General features: G+C 43.0%; 1 long non-coding RNA gene across 3 annotated transcripts in view; it reads left to right on the top strand.

Annotated features, from left to right (window-relative positions):
- Positions 1 to 671: 671 nt before the first annotated feature.
- The window catches only part of LOC117871667, a 253,284-nt gene continuing 229,848 nt past the window's right edge, over positions 672 to 24,107 (top strand). For 2 of the 3 annotated variants that reach the window (XR_004644323.1, XR_004644322.1), the window contains exons 1-2: positions 672 to 780; positions 16,987 to 17,111. This is a non-coding gene — a long non-coding RNA (uncharacterized LOC117871667). Of the gene's footprint in view, positions 781 to 1,466; positions 1,605 to 16,986; positions 17,112 to 24,107 lie in introns of those variants that run through there. The other variant, XR_004644324.1, reaches the window with a different exon arrangement.

Genomic DNA, 24,107 nt, shown 5'->3' with positions numbered 1-24,107 from the left:
GGGGGCGGCCCCCGGGGCCAGGCAGCGGCTGTTCTCCTCCCCTGGGCAGCAGGACTCAGGAGGAGCCGATGGCCAAGCTCGGCAGCTGCGGCTCTGGCGCCTGGGCCCGAACCCGGGCCTGCTGCGGGGACCCAGCAGCGCGCACGCTGACCCCAGCCCCTAGCCAGTCGCGTCTGGGCTGCTGCCCAGCTGGTGCTATCCTGCGGCGGCCCTGGAGTGGGGGCAGCAGGCCCCAGCCCCCCCGTCCTGCTCAGGTCCCGCAGGGGAACGAACGGGCCTGGGCTGCTGATGCCTCCGCCCCGGGGCTGTCGCAGGATTGCACCAGCTGGGCAGCAGCCCAGACGCGACTGGCTAGGGGCTGGGCGCAGCATGCACGCTGCTGGTCCCCGCAGCAGGCCCGGGTTCGGGCCCAGGCGCCAGAGCCGCAGCTGCCGAGCTTGGCCATCGGCTCCTCCTGAGTCCTGCTGCCCAGGGGAGGAGAACAGCCGCTGCCTGGCCCCGGGGGCCGCCCCCCCTACTCTCCCTACTGCCCGACTGAGTCCTGCCTGCTCGGGGCCAGGCCGGACTCTCACTCCCCCCAGCTCCGCGCTTCCCCTGCATCTCCCAGGCCTCCCTCCAGCGCTTGTGGAGGAAGGGTGTTTTTTTTTTTTGTCCCGCCCCCTCCCGCCACGCCCCGCGACCCGATATTTGACTTGGGTGATCTGGTCACCCTAATGCTAAGGCGAGCGGAACTAATGTGTTTGTCTACCTATGCTGGTTTTTTTACCTACATCTTATCGGGTAAAGTTACATATTGATTGTGTTTGGGGCTTGATCCTTTGGGTCTATTTGTCATTTTAGACAGTTACCAAACTGGTGGTGGGTTTTTACATAGTGTGATAATATGCAAATACCTCTCATATTTTGTACATTTCAGGTAAAAGTGTCTCTGTGTAGTGGGGTGAGCACCCGCTCCGGCCCTGGAGGGGTTGGAAAAGCCCTGCAGAGGGTTGGGGCTGGGCAAGGGAGTAAAACCCTAGCTGATTTGGGAAGTGGCTGCAGCTGGGGCAGGCAGGCAGGCAGGCTGACTGACTGACTGACTTGGCTGCTTGGGAACTCACCCAGGGGACCTAGAGGGAGGCAGGGCTGGGGAAAGGCCTTAGGAGCTGGGAAGCCCTAGGCCAGCAACTCCCCAGGCTACAGGGCCTAGTTCTAGGCCTCCTAGGTATTGGGCTTGCAGTGGGGCAGCCGGAGGGTGGGTAAAGGCAGCCAATCCAAACCCCTTGTTGCCTGTGATGATTGGCTGATAGACTGCAGTCTGTCCCAGGGCGCGGGGGCTAAACAGAGACTGGCAGTAGCCATGACTGAGGTGACGTGGGGATGGGGGGGGGGTTCCCTTGGGGAGGGGAGACCCAATGAGACTGTGGGGTTCTGCAGAGGGCAGCACCCAAAATAAGGGCACTGGGGTCCTGGGAGGGACACGGGGGGGCCAATGGCAAGTGGATCACCGGCCTGCAGAGGGCGATCCTGGGTTGAAGAGCTAATTCTCGAGGACGACCAGCAGGAGGCGCCGCAGGGGTGAGACTGCGCTTTGCTACACTCTGTCTCCTCCTATCCTCTGTCATGTGAGTTTCACTTTTCTCTGGATTTGAATTGTGCTTTGTGCCTCTTTTTTCCACCTCACGTTCATGGTCACTGACTCTGTATTGGCTGAGTCTGCCTCAGCTTTGCACATCTCACTGTAGTGCAGTAGTCTGCCAGCGTGATAGTTCTATGGCAGTCTAGTTTGTTGTTTTGGGGTTCTTCTGCCTGAAACATTACAAACCAGCAGTGTGTGTGAGTGCAGGAAGCCTTTATACCAGGCTTTAAAACTGGGGTCTAAAAACTCGCGGCAGATCTTCAGCTAGAAAAAAATAAAGGCCATTATGATATGGTTAGATCCGATGCTTGGTGTTTGTTTCTGGGCTGACAGTATCTTTGCATGAAATGTTGGGTTTGACGTGATACCATTTCTGTAAAAGCATAACTTTCCACGTGTGTGTGTTTGCATTCTACTAGTCTGAAAGTGGTCTTAGTCAGACTACCTGTAGCATTAGCAAAATGAAATAAGCTGCATTCTATTTTCAGAGACCATTCAGTAAATGCTGTAAATAGAGTGAATGAGCAAGATTGGTTTACTGCTTGATGTTTTGTGGTCTCTGTAGCATTTACAATCAAGCAAGCAAACAAAGCACTTACTACAAGAAAATAGTAATCTTATACTTACAAATTGCTATACTGGAATATAATGGAAAAATTTGGGGGATCAACACATAATTACTGCAACATTTTTCATATTAATCCAATGACTGTGAGAAACATAAGATCAATATAAACTCTATGCAATGTCCACGTCACTAGAATAGGTTCAGACATTGAAAGTTTGTCATATTGAGGTGTATGGAAAAAACATTACATGGATTAATAGCATAGATCTGGTAAAATAATTTATGGAAATGTTATTCCCAATAAATATAACATTGTTTTTTGTTCCTGAATTATCCTTCAGCAGGGCATAGTTTTTATGAATTTGCTATTTTTTTTTTAATGAAAACTTTGTACAAACAAAATTTAGCCTCTGGATTTGCAAGCTGGCCAGTGTGGCTGAAATTGCTCCGTGATACAGAGGATGATCAGGCAAGGTCTCCTGCACCATTTAAACACTGCATAGGGGCTGAGCAGGGCTCAACTGGCAGAATGGCCACACAAGAGTGTCTGCACAGTTGGAGAACAACTGAATACAATTAAATATCATGAACTAAATTAAAATAAAAAGCACCTCAGAAATGCAACAAGTAAGATTTCTAACAAGGGTTTTCTTTTAAATGATTTACAAACATGATGCTGGACTTTGAGTGGAAAGTCCCCTGAATATATGAATGAGGAAGTTAAGGATTATCATTAAAGGTGATGATACATATATACTGAATTATAATAATGAAATATAAAGATGAATTGTTAAATGGTAAAAATAAGGGGTTTGTTACATTCATAATTTATAATTCTGGATAGTGAATGAGTTTGAATGAGGTAACTCTTGTGCTTGGCTTAATTTTTGCCTGGCATGAGTCAGGTTGTCTTGCCAGTTTTTCTCTTACACAGACTTGCCTAGTAATCCTTACACTGACAGGACAAGGGTGACATTTTGTTATTGTATTGGAAGATTTAGACTTTAATTAGTAATAATAAATAAGCAAGAGTAATGCTAATGTTGGGGGGGGGGGACCAACAGCAGGGTGAAATGAAAGCACAATGACATGAAAATAGTGTGAACAGCAAATATATAAATTGAAGCTTGCGCATGCATATTGTATGGGTTATGTAAGACTATGCTTAACACAGATTGGAGGATAGCTAATATCTCTGATAATATATAAGAAGCCAAGTGAACAAGTTCCTAATCAGAGAAATACAAGACCAGAAAGTGAAGAAACAAGACTAAAGCCCCAGGTCAGGGATCAGAGGGTGTGACAACCATATCAGTTGTTTCCTGGTACTTGGTAACTTGGGCCCCTCCCTGTTCTGTTCTCTCAGTTTGTTGTCTGCCATAAATATATGTCCAGAAAGGATAAGTGACAATTCTGTCTGAAAATTTATAAACAAAGGCAAAAATTAAGTTAAATTGGATGGATTTGTGACTCAGATTCCCACCTTACACTTCCAACACTCTGTACTGTGCTGCCCTTGCGTAGGTCCCGTGGAAGACCACAATAGCTGTGGCCCCAGTGCTCCGCATAACAGGCTCAGAGACACGGTAGCTGCTATTCCAGCCCATGGAGCAGAATAATAGCTACTGCACAGTGGCCCCAGATGGTCAGCCTGGGTTGGCTGAAGATAACCACCTCATCTTCTGCACTTCACCCTTAAAAGATGAATACACTCACCCATAGGCATGAGGGGATATCATCCTATGACTATTTGCTTGCCATGATTTGTTATTCACATTGTATATTTGGTCACATGGTGTTTCTGTCCTGGATTGAGTTTTATCAACAGGAAGGATACTTTTTTTCCTGTTCACTAATTATCCACATATCTGTATACTTGCTTGAATCTATTTTGTGGATAATGAAAACAGCTCTTCCAAAGTGCTGCAAGAGCACCTCTGGTGTGAATATTCTCACAAGTATATATTTGCACTAGTTTTCACGGTGTCTCCAGAAATATTCTTGAAAACAAGGGTATTCACAAATAAGCAAATAAAAAAAGGGATTTGGAATACCAGCTGGGAGGGTGAAATCCCTCCATATGGAGAGGGCCAAGGGAGTATTTCACTGAAGCCTATGCAGTAAAGTCCTAATTAGGACTTATTTGGAAACTTTCGGTGGCATGCAAGTGGTATATGTTAGAACTGGTCAGAAAATGACATTTTTAAATGGGTAAAAATACCTTAGAACAACCATTTTTTATTTTCAGACCCCCCAAAAAATCGAAATATGTCAAGGAAAGCAGACACTTTCCATGGGCTGTCAACTAAACAAAATGTTGACAGAAAATTGGTTGACCTTGTGCATAGGACTTGAGCTGACCCTTTGCATGGGGTGGATGTGGGAGAAGGGGGGTAGGAGGGAGGAACACCCAAGTTGAATAGAAAGGCTTCATTCTTCAGAAAGTTTGTGAATCCTTCTAATCTACATTAGTCAAGTTCTGTTAAGGATTGAAACTGAACTTTCTAAAATGAGTGTTAGAATGATGTGTGCAAAGCAAAGGACATTTCTGACCAAGATATTTTTAAAATGCTAATTAGAAAATTGAAAACAAACAGTTGCTAAAATTAAATTTTTTCTTACCAACTTTCAGTGAAAGGGAGCAGTACAACATCTGATTACTCTAAGTAATTATGGTGATTTTCAGAGCACTCTTAAAGTTAAGACACCTCTTCCTAAATTTTACTTCCATTAGTCTCATTGCCCCCCACAAAAAATGGACATCTGAAACCCTCTCAGCTTATTGTACTTAACAAAATTTTCCTTGTGACAATCTTCCTTAATTTTCCTTTTAAATTTCATTTTGCCTGACTTGTACATTATCATAAGTGCCTATGAAATCACATATTGATTTTAGGTAACTACACCATGAATTTTGAGTTAGTGGTTAATCCAAAGAGTGCTCTCCTCATGTAGTGTTTACAGTCTTCCTATATATTTTTGGACAGATATCTAAACCTTCCAGCTTTTGCTTTGTGTCAGGGAGGGAAGGGTTCAGGTCTGGTCCTGGCAGCACCACCTAGCAGTGGTACTCTGGGTTATGTCACTTGGTGGCAAAAGTCAATGGCCAGGGGTAGGGAAACTGGGCCCTTCCAGCTCCACTGGGTTCCAACGCAGGGCCCAAAGAAGCAGTCGCTTCTGGAGTTCTCTCTGTCTGTAGTCCAAGGGTCTTCCTCTTGTATTCGTGGCTTTGTTGCTACTTTCTACAATTGAAAGGCCTGTGGTAGCTTGGCATTGAGGGCTGGGCCCAGCCATGTGGGGTCTCAATGGCTTTTCATCAGGAGCCTGCAGCACACAACTGCTCTCCTCCTCTATCTTCCCAGACTGAGCTAAACTGCTCCTTTTGAGCTCTGCCTCTACTTTGAGCATGGCCAGCAGGTGCAGCTGGGTGGGGCTTTCTGGGCCCAGAGATGCTCCTCAACCCTTACTTCACCAGTGTGGGGTTTGTACAGCCCACACAAACCCTCTCCCTCAGTCTGGAATGCAGTGGTGGGTCTTTTTCCTGCTTGCTTCCTCTCTCCCAAGGAGGGGAGGGTTGAAATAAAATCAACATTTGTGAAACCTCTAGCAGAACATATCAGGATTGATATTTAGATAGTTGAGCATGGCTCCTTTTACTTTGGCATAGTCTAGTACAGTGGTTCACAAACTTTTGTACTGGTGACCCCTTTCACATAGCAAGCCTCTGAGTGTGACCCCCCCCCATGTAAATTATAAACACTTTTTTATATAGTAACACCATTATAAATGCTGGCGGCAAAGCGGGATTTGGGGTGGAGGCTGACAGCTCGCAACCTCCCCCCCATGTAATAACTGCACGATCCCCTCAGGGGTCCCAACCCCCAGGTTGAGACCTGCTGGTCTAGTACTTCCTTGGGGTACAAACTCTGGTAGGCTGCTTGTGCAGGGTTGGTTAGGTATGGAGCTATCAGCGTGGCCCAGAGTTCTGGTGGCTAACATGCCATAGAGGCCATCTGTTTGAAGGTGACCAGGAAGGCTCCAGGACTTCTCTGGGACTCATTTTCATGAGCCAGATGGGCAGCCCAGGGGGAGGGCATATCCTAATGGGTCAGGGCATTGTGATGTTGGATGCCCCTAGAGTTGTAATAGTGCTGGATCAGGTGTCCTTGTTGTCCCTGGTGGCACCAGCTTCTGAATTAGCTGCTGTTGCTTTTGATGCTGGGCCACCATCTGTTGAGGTATCTGCCCTGCTGTTGCTGGATTGCCTGATGTTGCTGGTTCTCCAGCATTCATTTCAGCAGCTTTTCTGTATCCATAGCCTCTATAGGGTTGTTCTGTCAGCAGTCTTGTGGTCATTTTAACAGGCCTCTGGCAGTTCCCGCTTTCTCCATCACAGGTCAGGGTGGGGTGGGGTTCAGGTCTGGTTCCAGCAGCACTGCCTAACGGTGATACTGAGTTATGTTGCCCAATGGTTAGAGTCAATGGCTGGGGGCAGGGAAACTTGGGCACTCCCTGCTCCACCTGGTTCCAACCTAGGGCCAATGAAGCAGTAATTAAAAAATGTGCAGCCTAGGGATCAGGCACCCCCATGCCTGCACCTTGGACCACATCCTACCCTGGCTTCTGTTCCCCTGTTGGTGTCACTGATTCACCCGAGTCCTGTCTGGAGTTCTCTCTGTCCGTGCTCCAAAGGGTCTTCCTCTCACAGTTGTAGCTCATCATTGCTGCTGTCTGTGATTGAGAGCCCTGTGGTGGCTTGGCATTGGGGTCTGGGCCCTAACACTTGGGACCTCGGCAGCTTCTCATCAGGAGCCTGCCTCACATAACTGCTCTCCTCCTCTGTCTGCCCAGACTGAGCTAAACTGAGCTTACTTCACCACTGTGGGGTTTGTACACCCCATCACACTTCGCCAAGCTATATTAGGTCACTAAGTCTTCTCTCATAAACAAATCTGTCCTGCTGGTTTCCATCTCTTAACAACCCTACAATAAGTACACATTTCTGGTAAGAAAGTCCCTGGAACTGAATATTTCAGGTATGTGTTACCAGAGTCACAAAGATAGTCTATCATATCTCTTCTCAGTGAGGTGCATGCAGTCTCTGAGGGCCATTTTTGTTGCCATCATCATCATGGCAAATCTACAGGAATGTAGTCTCCTTGCAGATTGAGCAGCACCTGGATCAACTTCTACCTAAGTGTTAAATCTGGTTTGGCTGGATATTCAGTTTATGTCCACCATTATTGATCTTATCACACTTTCAAAGCTTTTGGCATCCACTTGATCACTGGCCAAGTAGCGGCGTTCATTGCTAAACATGCTTTGTAAGTCATTAGTATTCCATCTTAATATATCTGTATCAGGAAAGCAGCCAAAAATCAAACTGATGAAGGTGGTTGATGGAGTTGGCTTTGAATGTCCTCATTTCTGATCTTGTCCTACCACCTGATAGCTGATGAAGACAATGAGAATTGAAAACAGCAACTATTTTGCTACCATAGTAAATGCAAACTTAATCTCCAGTTTGCTGCGCAATATCTTCCCCCACATTTCTTTCAGCATCCTTTTTCACTAGGGTACTACTACCTATAGCTTATTTCTGTCTCTGCTAACTTTTCTCTGGGGATAATATCCTGGGGCCATTTGAAGTCAATGGCCAAGATCCCATTAATTTAAATGGAGTCAGGATTTCATGGCAGATGTATTAGTGATTATCATTAAAGCCAACATTTTTCCACAATACCAAACAGTAAGATAACACACCTATGGGTTGACCTTGTGGCCAGTTCACTTTCTGGCCTGCGTGTCACCCCACTTCCAGGGCAGCACAGTAGTGATCATGAGGATCACAGAGGGGGCTTAATAGTCAAGACGGAGCAGGTCCGGGGGGAGGCTTAATAGTCATCCCCCGGAGGGGACCAGGGAGAGTGGTGGGCAGGGCCTCCCTCAGCGGAAGAGGATCTGGCCACCCTCTTTCCTCTTCCCTCTTCCCTCCTCAGGGCTCCGGGTTGACCTGGTGACCATGTGCCTGGCCAACAGGTCACCAGGTCAACCCACCACCTGCATCCTACAGGTTGACCTGCTGACCCATATGCCTAGTCAGCAGTCCACCAGGTCACCCCACAGTGTACAATGGAGTGACCTGGTGGCTGGTTTGCTTTCTGGCCCGTGTGTCACCCCACTCCACAGACAGCACAGTAGTTATTGTGAGGATCACAGAGGGGGCTTAATAGTTGAGACGGAGCATCTAGTCACCTATGATTCTTCCCTCAGCTCTGGTCCTGTGCTCACTGAAATTTGGATTGGAAAACTGGATGCAGGTAACCAAGTACGTGTTTTTGCTCTCTATCTTACTCAATGATTTGTTGTTTTAACTTTTCCATGACAGCTCTTTCCCAGATTTTTCTTATACTCTGCAGAAATGGAGGGGGACTTTTCTTTTCCAGTAACTATCCAAGAGAATCCATATAGCTCCTTTCTAACACTGAGTAGATGCAACATTAACTCCTTATGGAAGCTACTGACTGAATTGCTGAATGGCAATAGTAAAATTACTAGGTGAATGAATGTATTTTTAAACTTCTCCTACTTTCAATTAAAGAGTAAGCAAGAGGAAATGTAAGCAATGAATTGTGTAGAACTGTTTTTTAAAATTCTGACCAGTTGCATTTGGGTCAGTTCACTTTGAACCATGTTCTCACTTTTGCACCATGGTTTGGTCTTTCTTTGCAGAGTAGCTTCTTTTAAAGTAGAGGTAGAACCAGTGGCTCCAATTATTGTTTAACTTATGATCAGCACCCAGATGCATAGTGATGGGCTAACATGTATATTATATGTATGAACATGTATATGCATAAACATTATAACAATAAGGGAAGCGGGACTTCTCTTTCAAAATGATTGTTCCAGTTAGGAGACTAACTCCACAGGGTCCCTTAACCTTTGAAAGCTGCTACTGCAGGTAGTGAGAATACAGTGCTAAATCCTGCTTCAGTATCTAACGTTTCTGATACCTTAATCTATTAATGTGATTAGTTATTTTATTATGTATAAATAAATGCAACATACTCTATTCAAAATTCAATTACATAAGAACTACTTAATACTTATGCTTGATACTTATAATTTTTTGTTTCATGGCTGTCATACTGCTTCTCCTAAATAATTGTTAATGTTAGACTAACTGACAAAATGTTTTTCAAGGGCTGAGAAGTCTATCTTTTAATTTAAAATATTGTATACATCATTTTTTTATTTTGTTTTGTAAAATGAAGAGAAGGTTAACTCTTAAACAATGTTAATGGAATAATAAGAATTTTGAGCAGTTTATAGCACACTTTATCTGTAGATCACAAAGTGCTGTACAAAGATAGGGAATCAGAAGTTAGAGAGAAGATCATGCATTCCATGTTCTTACCAAAGCAGGATGGTTCTCTGCTGTTTTGTCCAATCTGTTTTTAAAGGTTCCAAACAATTTGGAGTCTATGAATCTGGAACTGTTTTTGTTATAGTAGCACCCAACTATGTTTGGAACCCCATTGCTCAAGGCACTGTACAAATATATGGGGTGAAATCCTGGGCATTGGAGTTTTGTCATTAATTTCAATGGGGTCAGGATTTCACTCACAGTGAGAGAGTCCCTGCCCTAAAAAGCTTTCTCTCTAAATAGAGAAGAGAGGGTCTGGGAAGCAAATTAGAGGCACAGACTGGTGAAGTGAAGTGACTTGTCCAAAGTTACACAGCTGCTCAGTGGTAGGGAACAAAACTTCTGGACTCCTCACTCCTTGCCTAGTGACCTATCCAATAATGGATCACACTGTCTAGCAGTCCCCTAGAGGTACTCTTCTACAGCCTATTGGAGTATAACTGAGGACATGTAGGGTCATCATGGTAATACAACACAGCTGTGTCAGCAGCACACCTAGTTTCATGAGGATTTAACTCCTCGTGGGATAGGATTGGTAGAAGTCAAGCAGTTTCAGTTCTTTAACTATTTTACACCAACACTTTAATTATCTCATGATATACCAGTATTTAACCTTACAGTGGGATACTGTTATTGGAAAGAGATGGCAAAAATGCTTGTATGTTGTATCTGCTTGCCACATCCTTTGTCTGATTTTCTCTGTCTGGATTGTAAGCTCTTTGGGGCAGGGATTATGTCTGCTATTTGTTCTGTGGGGCACCTACCATGTGGACACGTGAAATATAATGATTATGACATGCAGTACTGACATCCTAATATTGTTCAACTGTTAAAGAGCCTCCCTTTGTAAAGTGTCAAACACGAGGCCTTGAAATTAATTTTTATTTTGTACTCCATGTAACCTGACACACTTCAGCTAGCAGACAGCAAAAGATGCTGGGGAGTCTCTAGACAGAGTCTCCCTAGGCAGTGAAGCCCAAGTCAGGTTGTCATTACTCTAGTGATTATGAGTTTACTGGGGTGAATCTGTACCATTTCTTTAATTACATTAATTATTCAGGGTTGCACCTTTCTCTCCCTCCCTCCATAGTATGTAGGTAACCTTACATGTGTTTCTAGATGGTGGTTACCATTTCACCTTCATACATTCTTTAAAAAAATTATTAACAAAGATGCATTCTTGTGCTGAGAGCTAAAAAGCAGAAGCATAGCTGAAAATGGCTGATCATTTTACAAATGGGGGATTCATCTGGCAGCTGGGAAATCTAATTTTCCCCCAATTGTCTATACTCTGAAATTATATAAAAGTCTCTGCTACATTTGGACTTGGTTTCTAAATAGTGCTTTTTTTTTCAGTGCCCACTGGTCCTATAAGAACCATTGTATTCCTGACCTGGGAATAAACCTGTCAGTAAATAAATATGTAGCCATTCTATATAAATCTTCTGTATATTTAAGGCATTCTAACAAACACTTAAACATGGTACTGCCTTGTGTCCTTTTTCAGTAGCTTAGGGCATTGTAAAAGTCAGCATGTATGTATGCACACACTAGGAATAACCATGTTAGTAAGTGTAATCACGTGTTTGTTTTTTGTTTTTGTTTGTTTACTGAAGTACAGTGTATAGTAGAAGTGGGACCAACTGTAGATAGTAAACTCAAAAGTATCTAGGGGATTTGAATACCCAATTGCTCCTAACATTAATACAGCTTTGAAAATATCAGTGACTGTGTCCAAACTCTCATCTCCTGGCAGAACAAAGTTAATTATGACCGAATGAAAGGGGAAAATGAAATCTCCTAAAATGAGGGCAACCCTGGAAGAGTTACTTAGACACAGATTTTTGGTGTTAGTGGAAGAGGATCACAGCTGAAGTTAATGTTTTCTTTTGTTCCCGTGTGAGATATTGAATATAGCAGTACAGCAATTTGTGTTACACCTAAATTCTGTATCAGTTTCTTGTGCTTGCTTGCTTTAATGTAAATATTACATTATGAACTTAAACTAATATTTTATGCTGCAGTTGCCCTAACAGGTTTGGATTAGATTCCTTCTAGACCACTAGAAATTGCTCTGTAAGAATCTGGACAGTTTAGGTCTTTCCAGAAACACTTCCATCTTTTCTAGCTCTGGGCACTTTTGCTTTGTTATGAATTCATGAAACCTCAGAATTGTTACCAACCCACAACAAGATAATGATATGATGTGGGCATCGCAGTTTCTTCATTTACTGTTAGCACTTTGCAATTGAGTTCCCTTGGCCATTTTGCTGAGAATTCTTGGCTTCCTGCTGCAATACAGGCCTGGGATCAACCACTCATAGCACTGCCAGTCATACTGTGCTTGAATTCAGTATTTCTTCTGGCAGTGTGCCACATGAAATAACATGGGAGATCCATCAGTGATTGGAACTCCTGTAATTCATGGGAAGGAAGTAAAAAGTTTCCACTCCAATTTCTAGAGAAGTTGAGAAAGTCTTGATTAGATTGAACTATTCATCTGCTGTAGAACCAGCAGTACAGGAGTAAGCGAGATATCTAGAAAACTGATCATGGAAACATGACCACTTAGGAGAAAAGGCAGAACAGTGGATGAGTGTGCAGAACCTTCACTAGATGAGGCGTCCTCTCTGGCCTTTGGAAATGGCTCAGCAAATCAGCAGGGAAGGGAGTAAGAAGGAAGAACTCTGGCATACACACAGTACCGTCATTTCCTAGTGAGGTTCTATGCCCTCTTTGGAATGCTTCCAATGGAATATGCTTGATAGAGGCCTTGTCTACACTGGCAAGTTTCTGCACAGTAAAGCAGCTTTCTGCGATCCAACTCCCGAGGTGTGCGCACTGCCAATCCGCTTAGTGTGCAGAAACTGCGCAGTTGCAGAGCTGTGTGTTTAAAAAAAAAAAAAAAAACCCGACGAGAGGCGTAGAGCTTTCTGCACCAGGGCTACGGTACCATGATGCCAGTGTAGACACTCTGGTCAATTGCAGCGCTGCCATTTGCCTCCAGGAGGTGTCCCACAATGCCTGTTCTCGCCTCTCTGGTCATAGGTTTGAATTCTACTGCCCTGCCATCAGGTGACCAACCAGGAGCCCCACCCTTTAAATTCCTTGGGAATTTAGAAAGTCCCCTTCGTTTGCTCGGTGATGTGTACATTGATCTCAGCGCATCTTTCCAGGTGGCCATGGCTGCTCCACACACCAGGCGATCCCCCGCTTGGAGCAATGCCGAGCTGCTGGAACTCATCAGTATTTGGGGAGAGGAGGCTGCCCAGTCCCAGCTGTGCTCCAGGGCAGATTTCACGATGCATGACAGAAAGGGGCCATGACTGGGACACACTGCAGTGCAGGGTCAAAGTGAATGAGCTGCAGAATGCCTACCACAAGGCACGGGAGCAAACCGCCACTCCGATTCTGCACCCACGAGCTGCCAGTTCTACAAAGAGCTGGATGAAATACGTGGTGGCGACCCCACCTCCACTGCAAAGGCCACTGTGGATACTTTAGTGGCTTGTGTGCCAGTCGAGAGTGGACCGAGCCAGAAGGAAGAAATCTTTGAGGAGGATTTGAAGGGGGTGGGGGACCCAGAGGCAAAGGATGACTCGGAGGTCAGAGATGCATGCAGCCAGGAACTGTTCTCTACCCCTGAGGAGGCTAGCCAGTCACAGCTGTCAGAGCTTGGTGAAACACAAACAGGAGAGGAGGCCACTGGTAAGTGGCTTTGATTTTGGGAATCGCTGAAGCAAGTTGTTGGGGGAAGGAGGGTTGCAGAAAGCAAGCTTGCGTCTGTATGATGCGCATACCACCACATGTCTAGTCTGAGCGGCGGAACAGAGTGTTGATTGACTCCCTCACTTGACGGAAACCTGCTTCAGATCTCCAGGTAACTCTTGTGGAAATACTGGGCAATCTGCTGCCGCAGGCTCTCTGGCAGAGTTGCTTTGTTTCTTGTCCCATTGAGGTAACTTCCCGCGCCACTCTGCCGCCACGGGCCCAGTGTACAGTACAGTCCTGGAACACTGATTTCCCCTGCCCCTGCAATTACTCAGTATTTTGGGGGTCTTATGGCTCATGTGCACTTGCCTGACCTCAGCCAGTTAGTGACAGTTATGTGAATAGTGGCTGTGTTTTAAATCAGTGGTCTCTGTTGCAAACAATCTACTTCTGTAAAATGTTGCATTTTGGCTTCACAGATATGACCTTGGGAGCCCAGCCTCCCTCTTTGTGGTTCCTGGCAAAACAGCTGCAAAGAATTAGAAAGAGGCCATGAAGAACTAAAGAGGATTTTCTGCATGATGTCTTGATGCGCTCCGCGGCCGAAAAACAAGAATTGAAGGAGTGGCAGGACAGCGAGAAGAGGGACCAAAAGGAGAATGCGGCACACCAGACCGAAGCCACGGAGCGACTCTTAAACATTATGGAGCACCAAGCGGCATGCTCCAGGCGTTACTAGCCCTGCAAACTGAGCAGCTCTGTGCCAGCCCTCCCCTGCAGCCACTGTTGCAAAACTCTTTCCCATGCTCCCCCCAGACACTCCCAACGCACTTTTATCAACCTCCTTGCTCCAGTCTGTACCTGCTGCATTCCACTTCTGCCACATCACAGTCCAGTCCTGCGGACTCCCTGTACCCACTCCACTCAACACCTGGCCAGCGGCAGTCTAGCCTGATGAAATACAGTACCCGCTGCACTATACTCCCAAGGACAAGATTGCACATGTTATCTGAACATACACAAGTCTTTAACCATCTCTCCTCTGGTGGTGTTTTTTTAATAAAAGAATTGTTTTGGTTTGAAAGCAATCTTTATTCCGTTAATTGAAAGCAAACACAAGCCTGCAAAGCAACAGGCAATTTTCTTAAACCTTCACAGTGCATCATCTGCACCAATCACAATCACCTCCTAGCATTACAAGCACGGCACTCCCAAGCATAGCAACAAATATTAGTGGCTTTCAGCTTCAAATTGCTGCCTCAAGGCATCCCTGATCCTTATGGCTCTGTGCTGTGCCCCTCTAATAGCCCTTGTCTCTGTCCAAATTCAGCCTCCAGGTGCTGAGCCTCAGCGGTCCAGCCCTGAATGAAGCGTTCACCCTTCCTTTCTCAAATATTATGGAGCGTACAGCAGGCGGCTATAAGCATAGGAATACTGTCATTGTCCAGGTCCAGCCTCCCATATAGGCAGTGCCAGCGGGCCGTTAAATGGCCAAAAACACACTCAACAGTCATTCTGCACTTGTTGAACTGCTCCTTGCTGCTGTTCCCCATGTTTGGCTTCATAAATCACAGCATTAAGGGCTAGGCAGGGTCTCCCAGGATCACAATGGGCATTTTGACTTCCCCTACAGTGATCTTCTGGTCCAGGAAGAAAGTCCCGGCTTGCAGCTTCCTGAGCCCAGTGTTCTGAAAGATGCGTGCATCATGCACCTTTCTGGACCAGCCTGAGTTAATGTCTGTGAAACGCCCATGGTGATCCACAAGTGCCTGGAGAACCATAGAGAAATACCCCTTCCAATTAATGTACTTGGTGGGTAGGTGATCTGGTGCTAGAATTGGAATATACATGCCATCTATCACCCCGCCACAGTTAGGGAAGCCCATTTGTGCAAAGCCATCCACAATGTTACACACGTTGCCCAAAGTCAGTCTTTCACAGGATGCGATTAATGGCACTGCACATTTCTGTCAACATGAGTTCAACGGTTGACTTTCCCACTCCAAACTGATCAACAGCAGTCTGGAGTAGCCAGCTTCCAGAGTGTAATCACCACACGCTTCTTCAATGACAGGGCAGCTCTCATTCTTGTGTCTTTGCACCGCAGGGCTTGGACGAGCTCATCACACAGTCCTATGAATGTGGCTTTCCTCATCCGAAAGTTCTGCAGCCACTGCTCGTCATCCCAGACATGCATGACACTGTGATCCCACCACTTAGTGCTTGTTTCCCGAGCCCAAAAGCAGCAATCTGCTGTGGTCAGCACCTCCGTGAATGCCACAAGCAGTCTTGTGTCTTAGCTAATACGCGTGGCGAGATCAATGTCGGACTCCTCTTGCCTTTGTAGTTTAAGGAATAACTCCACTGCCACTTGTGACGTGTTAGTGAGAGCAAGCAGCATGTTGGTCAACCGTGCAGGATCCTTTCCTGCAGACTGAAGAGGCAGGTTGCGCAGTACACAAACTGTTGAAAGATGGCACCAAATGCGGACGGAAGCACAGGGATTGCTGGGATGTGCAGCAATGCATCACGGGGCATTGGGACAGGATCCAGGATACCAAGTGACCCCCTCCACCTTCCCACAGTTCTTAGTGGCAGAAGAGGAAGAGATGCTTTGTGGGATAGCTGCCCAGAATTCACCGCTCTGAATACCGATGCAAGTACTGCAAGTGTGAACATGCTATTGTGCAGGCAGCTGACAGCGTTCACACACAACAGCAGTTTCCCTTCAGCGCTCTCTGAGTAGTGCTGTAACTGCCGGAGATGGATCTCTGCTAGTGTAGACATTCCCCCAGTGTTTAATTGGGATATAGAGTGTCCAAACTGTCTTTCTGTCCAAACTGTGCTGTCATGAAGGCAATCAGCTAACAGACAGAGGAGGACGCAGAGGTAACCTGCATTCAGGTCTGTTCTCAAATTGAAAGAAGCATGAATGTCAAGCTATCCTAGACAATCCTAAAGAGAGTCTGTTGGTGCCCGGATGGCATTATGGAAGGGTTAGGTCTGACTACAGCGAGGTTCAAATGCTACAATTAAAAATGCCACTCAAAAACTTTATATGCACTAATGAAAGAGGCCAATGGCATGTTTATTTTCCACTCTGTGTTTGTGTGTGTGTATGTGTGTGTGTGTGTATATTATATATATATATATATAATACACTTTTTATTCTGATTCAGTTTGTGCTTGATTTGAAAGGTGGACAAGGAAAACTTTGTGAAACAGGCAAAGAGGCAGACTTTTGGGAGTAGATGAAAGATGTGATCGGCACAAAGAAAACTTCCAGTCATATAAACAGGTGTTAACAAAACACAGGGGAATCATTGAATATACTCTTTGGCAAAACATCTCCTCAATCTTATGAAAGGTAAAAGGGCCTATCTTGATAACAGAAGGATAAGGGTCAGATTCAGCGGAGTTATGCTGATTTATACCATATAAGGATCAAGCTGATAGTATTGTGTAAAGCCTCAAGTATACAGCAACACAGCATATTCCTCAAATTCAGCTGCTGCACAGTAGCTTTCAGTTTTCTTCTGTAAAAATTGTTAAGTGTGTTTTTTGAGGAGCAAATAATAAAGCCCATTTGTTTGTGAGTATAGATATTTTTGTCTTGAGCCAAGATTGAGATCCAATGCACAATTTTTTTTTTCTCCTTTACAGAAAGCATGAGCTACTGAACTACGATTACTATTCTGGATGTAGCTGTCATTGGCACAGTGCTTTCACTGAAGTCTAGAACTGGAAGCTGTATCATTCTATATGTTCTGCTAACCTATCACTTGATGGTAAGTGCAAAAAAACAACAGAAAAGCAACCCTAATGGATACAATGATTTATTTTAAAGGACAGGTTTCTCTTTAAGACAAATGTAAATATCATTCTAAACTAGGCCTATAACTTAAGTAATTCTGGAAAAAAATGGATTAGAGCTTTGAACACGAAAAGCTAGATTGCAACAGCTCAATGTAGCTGCACAGGGACATCAAGGAGTCTTGCCTTTAATGTCTGCATTTTGTCCCTATGGAGAAAAGTCCACACAAGGTCTAGGCACCACTTAAGCCCTACTTTGAGCATTCGAGTGGGACTAAAGTGGGACCTAAGCAGTGCATAGGCCCTGTGTGGACTCTGCACAGAGGTGAGGTTTCTTTCCCCTGTGTGATTTCAGTTAAAGCATCAATTATATGGATTCTTTGATTAAAATCTGTGGAGATGAGAAGTGATGTTAAGGGACGAATGAACAGGGAGCATGGTGGTAGCAATGAGGCTGTTCTGCTAAAAACCTGATCCAAAGCCTGGGGGAAGACTCCCTTGATTTCAATAGGTTTTTGGATCAGGTCCTTAGTCTTTTTCCTCTTATCAGGTAGGCTTCTGTGTTAACTCGGCAGCTCAAGCGATTCTGTTTTTAAGTATTTACATCCTGATATTGCTAAGGAGGGTAATTATCTTTACATTTATAAAGTCAGATTTTTACAGCTATCCCAGAGGAAACAGAACAGCGACATTAAACAATGTTTACTCATTTTCTGCTTACATGACAGTTTTCAAAAAGATGCTCAGGATTTAAGAGGAATTTCATTTATTCCTACTTCTATAACAGTCCTGTTTAAAATTAACCTGCTCATCATTTTTGTCTGCTATTTGGTAGCTTCTTTTTTAATAAGTGTATGACAAAGTACTTATCGTTAATCTAATGGGATACTGTGGCGCAGGAACAATTTTTATAATGGGGGTGCTGAAGGCAGAAACTATGTATTTGGGTTATTACTACTTCAAGCCAGGGGGTGCAGCAGCACCCCTCTCCCCCTGTTCCAGCACCTATGATGGGATAGCACAATTGCATCTGTGTCAGTTTCCCTGTAGTTACCATCGCTTATGAAGTTATCAAACAGTTTCTGTGCAGACATATCATGAAATTGTGTGGTACTTTGTGGCACTTAGTAAATAAATCATATCACCATTGTATAGGCAGATTAGGAAAAGTGGTGTGGACATTTGCCTATCAAACCTTATTTTAGCTAAAACAGGATGGAATAGCTAAACTTTGTGCATTTTTCATGAATCTAGTAAAAGCATTGGAGTCTCCTGTTTTGAGCAGAAATTTTATAAACTTGGTTGGCAACTTAAAAAAAAGTCCCTGTGCAGTAGTAAAGGAGAAGTAAAGGAGTATTCTGAAGTAAAGGAGAATTCTTCCACTGGCTCTTAATTTCTTTAAATCAAGACTGGATGTCTTTCTGAAATATATGATGTAGCTCAAACAGTTCTGGCTTGATGCAGAAACTACTGAGTGAGGTACTTTGGCCTGTGTTGTGAAGGAGTTCAGACTAGATGATCACAAAGATCCTTCTGGCCTTAAAATTTATGATCTATGAATCCTGAAAGATCCCAAAGCATTTCACAAACTATAGAAAGCATACAAGTTTCGCTAGCCATTGAAATATAGCTGCTTCCAGAATGGTGGCAATTACTTGACAGCACATAAGAACATGACACAAGAGTTTATGATGGGATGCGAAGAATACACCCATCCCATTCCCACTGCAGGCAACATCTGCATTTGTTTTTAATCTTTACTAAATTCAATTTTTCATGTAGTGGTTCTATCATCAAAGTACAAGTTGAATATATAAATAGTATAAGAAACATACTATTGGAATATCTATTTCAAACTAATGATAAGAAATATATTTAAATGTTTTGAAAATATGAAAGAAAGAAAAAAGGGTGTGATTGCGGCTATTACGTGACATGTTAACTATGCTAGTATGATATTGACTAAGTGAAAAATATTGCTTTCAAGTATGAAAATGAGTCTCACTGAAATTCACTTTCTGTCAAGTTTGCCTCTATTGCTGCTTTTTTACCAAATGTGCATGGTATTAAACCTGGTTTTAGAAGTTTCTCAAAGTACAAAATAGGAGTTAAGAGCTGACACAAGTCATCAAGAACTGAGCTATAAGCAAGAAACTCTGTCACTGACCCTGAAATCAATAGTAGCTTTACTTGAGCAAGGAGTTCAGGAGCAGGCCCTTAGATATGCACTTCCTCTGACTTGCCAGTCTTGTTTACTACTTAAGGCAAGGTTTCTGATTTTGTTCTCTTAGCTCCTTATATTCACCAATTATTGGGTTCAAGTTCTTTCAGTGTCTACCAGGCACTGACCCACTAGACACTGGCTCAAATTCATTCTTGGTGTAGCTCTATGGAAATCATTTGACATTACAGTAAGGATGCATTTGGCTCCTATATTTTCCTCCTCATTTAAAAAAACAGTTCTACATGTTGTATCTTTGTTCTTTTATCTGGCTATGTTTTTTTATGTTCTGTGAAGCTGATACTATTTGAGAATGAATCAATCTTATGGAACGTATACTTGGAAGAATTGAACATGGCAAAGGCTTAGAACAGCAATGACAGAAAACTTTTTGATAGTTAAACTGAGCAAATGTACATGAAGTCATGGAAATAAAAATAGGAAACATGTGTAAGTGCGTGTAAATCCCTAAGGTGTTTTCACAACTTGCATATTCTATAAAAGCCTTTCAATATGTTTCTTCATGATTCTGTCTTCGAATGCCATCTGACCTTAATAAAACTGCCCTGGCTGTTTTACAGGGCAAAACATGCTGTTCTTTGTGGTCTCTTACAAACAGCAGTATTTTTATGATGTTCCATGATAATCTTCCAGTGCTCAGCTTAGTTCCTGATAAACTAGTGTTATTTCCCCAGGCTGATGATGCCCGTTTTTAAATACTTAGCACAGTGTAAAACATCACCAGAAGTCTTATCTATGGACAAGTTTAGACTAAGTGTGAAAGTTTATCTGAGTAAAGAAAAATGATTCTCCCCTCACTTCCACCCAGTTTCTTTGCAGCAGGTCATTGATGCTAAAGAGAAAATATTCTGGGAATTCTACTAAGTGTTTTTGCTTTTTAAATGCACTGATTTAATCCCAGTGGCCAGGACTATAGGTTTTGGTATCATTAGTTAAAAGGGTTTTACTGTATCTTCCTTCCATTTTCTATGGAATGTTCTATCACCTTTTTCTCTGTTGTCTTGTCATGTTTGTTTCAGAAAGGGTTATAGCTGGTATATAAGATGCTATATGAAATTAAGTGGTATGGTATTATTCCATATAATCACAAGAGATGTTCCCCAAACCACAATATTCAAATCCTGGTGTTTGAAAACTGGAGTTTGGGGTTGTTCAGATCCAAGGTTTTGGTATGGGCCCAACACTGGTGAATAGCAACATAACTACAGATGTGGCTTGCATGTCAACAAGGCAAAGAAAATTCCATTTCCAACTTTTCGTGACCCTTAAAAAGGAAACTTGTGCAGATTCAGTTTCAAATTCTTATCTTTCTCCCCTCCTCCCCCACACAGCATATGTAAATGGACTCCACAGGGATGGAAGCAGGAAGGTAGAATCCCTCCCTGCACAACTGGAGCCACGGCATGGACCTACTGGGTGATCTCTGCCTACGCAGTGTTTAGTCGCGTACGTTGTAGATCCTCTGGCCTTTTCCCCACACTGTCCCAACACCCCATTCACGATGCTGCAGATTGCTGCCAGGGAACAAGATGTGAAGCATTTCCCAGCATACCCTTTCTGTAGTCTGCTCCCAGACAAAACAGTGGGGGCTATTCCAGTTGCCTTTGAGGCCTTATGTGCCCCTATAGAAGTACAGAAACTTTGTTCCTCAGAGCTTAAAAACAATCACACATTTTCCTCAGTGATTTTGCTTCTCAAGATTTTTCTGCTTTGTGGAGAGGCTAAAAACCTGCAGCCTGTTCATCAGCACTCAAACAGCCATCAGGGAGCATTCACCAATAGATTCCTTTCATAAAGTGCCTGGTCACAACTTGCATACTATTGAGAGAACCATAACAAAAATTTCCTGGAAAAAATCCTGTCTTTAATTAGCATAGTGCTATCGGCCAGATGCTCAGCTGGTGTTAATTAATCTAGTTCCATGGACTTCAGTCAATCCAGCCTATGCAGTTTTTGTCCCATTTTGCATTTCACAAGTTCTCCATTTTTGGCACAAACAAATAACAGTGCGCACAATTTTGTGCCAGCAATTACTTGCAACTTCAGTGTCAGTCATGTAGATACCTAGACTAATAATTTCCAAAATGGTGGCCTAGAGTCAGGCCACTAAATCCATATTTAGGCACCTAAATAAGTGGCCTGACTTTTGAAAGTACTGAGCAACAAGCAGTTCCCATTGACTTTAATGGGTGTTCTAGGGTCCTCAAAGTTGAAAATCAAACCCCTTATTTAGGTGCCTACATAGAATCTTGGAGCCTATATTTAGGCACCCATTTTGCCAAACCTTGACTCTAGTCCAGGATTATAGCTGCAAATCATGGACTCGTACATCCAAGGGTGCAAAATTGTGCCTGCACATATAATTTATTCCACAAAAATGTAGGCCAGTGTCTGAAAATGTGGCCTTTAATCTTTTCCTCATCATAAATCAGTTTCTCCAGTCCCCTGATTATTTTTGTTGTTCTCTGAGTTCATAACATTTGTCCTTCTTTCTAATAATATGGTGTCCAGAATTTAATACTACATTCTAGGCCTAGTCATTTCAGAACCATATATAAAGAGGTGGTTAACTGCATTCTCTGTGAGATGTCTCTGTATAGTCATCACAAACTTGATTTGGCCTCTTCTACTGCATTATCTCATTGCATGTTCATACCTAATTTTACCACTATCAGGCATAAGTTTTATTAGGTTACTGCTTTCTCTCTTCCATTGAATTCTGCCTCTTCAGAGTATTTTCTCTCAGGTACATTAAACTTTGAAATTGCAAGGTAATCTCATTTTGATATTTTCTGTTATTCTGCATTCTAAATATTTGATGTCACTTTTAATATTTTTCTGTCCTCACTAGCATTAGCAATTCCTCCCAGTTTAGTATCATTTGATTTTTCATTCATGTACAACCTCTTTGAAATCACTAATGATGATGATAAATAAGACTAAATTGAATACTTACCCCTGCAGCACCTCAGTAGACACCTCCCCCCACAAACTGATACACAGCAATTTATCATTCCCATTTGTAATTCTCCTGGAAAGGTTAGATCTAATGGGTTTCTAAGCAAACACATAAAATCTTAACTTCCCTATCAGAAGTGAAGTGGTGGAAGACAGAGTTAGGACTGTCTTTCATCAGCACAATATTTATAGCCAAGCAAATGAACATTTCAGCTCTGCAAATCCTAAATTTGTTGCCAGACAGTATCTGGAGATTGTTTTGCATGTTTTGATTAAATGCAGATTCTTTAAACGTTTTTTTAAGAAAACCAGAGAACTGTTATAGTCCTTGTTCTTTGTTTTTCCTAGTAAGGGTCTATGATAAATGAGATGTCCAATTAATGACCCACATCACTGAGTGTAAAGAGTCTCTTTGTTCAGGAGCATAACGGTTCATTTAAATTAACTTTTTACAACAGTTCAAAAGCAAAACCTAAACCTCTGTCCAACCAGCCACCTGGGGAACAATGTACAAATAATTTAAAATGTTTTAAAATAATTTGGCTTTTCTACATCAGTGGAATTGTTCAAATGTTTTAGCTCTGCCAAAATTGAACCCCTCCCCCCCAAATAACCTAGTTAAAAAATAAAATGTATAATTTATGTCCAGATGCATTATAGCTTATGTTTACTTCCATGCTACTTGAAAAGTTTTTGATTCGTGATGTGAAAAAGGAGAAGTTGAGCATTTAATAGGCTCAAAACAACTATCTTATCTTATCAAAATTTCATTTTAAAATTCATTACCAAGATGATTAGTGTTTTTGAAATAGTTGCTGTCTTAACTTTAGTACTCCCAGAAAATGTTTCTCATGGTCAGCGTAAGAGCTAAGGGAGACGCCATCAAAAAAACCCATGCAATTTAAGTAGCTGCCTTTTTCTTTTAAAGATTAAGTAGATGACTGAGTCATATTAGTTTCTTTGGGGACCTGCATATCCTGTTTTGAACATATATTCTGTAACCCTAGTGTAACTTGCTTTTGGTCTTTCAGGAGGAAGTCACCAATGACAACTTAAAATAAAATTGTACATTTCATCCAGTTTAGGTAGCAGAAATACAACCTGTGCTTTAGGGTTTTCTATAGCACCCATCATTGTCGTACCTTAGCACTCTATTGCTGGTAACCTGTTTGTGACTGGCAAAATCATATTTGGCCCAACGACACTGATGCATAATAACAGACACTGGTCTAATAATGCCTGATCCTTGTGAACTCCAACATGAGTTGTGGTACTTTGTAGCATATCACTAGCTGGTTTTGTTGATCTTTTTCATAGCAACTTGCAAGTCTCCTTTTACTGAAGCCTTTCTAGGTGGCATTTCAGTTTTCCAAGAAGCATGCTACATGCCCCTCAAGCTAGAATCCTATTCAGTTGTGAGCTTTCACAGACGCTCTTTTGAAATAGCTAAAGGGAAGATTAGATAATATTTAGGGGTTTTTTTAATCTTCAAAATTTAATGATTTTTAGGGAATATCTTTAAAAAGAAAGCAAGTTTAATTTGGGGGTTGAATATTTTACCCAATGTTGGTGTTTAGAATATCACAGCATTTTGCTAGTGCAGGGGAATCAAAAAATAGAGATGTTGTCAGATACTAAGGTGATGAGCATGCTAGAAACTAAACAACAAAATCACATTTATCAGTCCCCATACCAAACAACCTTGGATTCTGGGGGAGACTTTTTCTTCTGGATCTACGAGGCAGATTAACACATGGACTCAGAAGGCCTG

The sequence above is a fragment of the Trachemys scripta genome, chromosome 2 (assembly GCF_013100865.1).
Source record: "Trachemys scripta elegans isolate TJP31775 chromosome 2, CAS_Tse_1.0, whole genome shotgun sequence".
NCBI lineage: Eukaryota > Metazoa > Chordata > Testudines > Emydidae > Trachemys > Trachemys scripta.
Note: the sequence above shows the minus strand (reverse complement) of the source record. Positions and strands in the feature narration are given on the sequence as shown.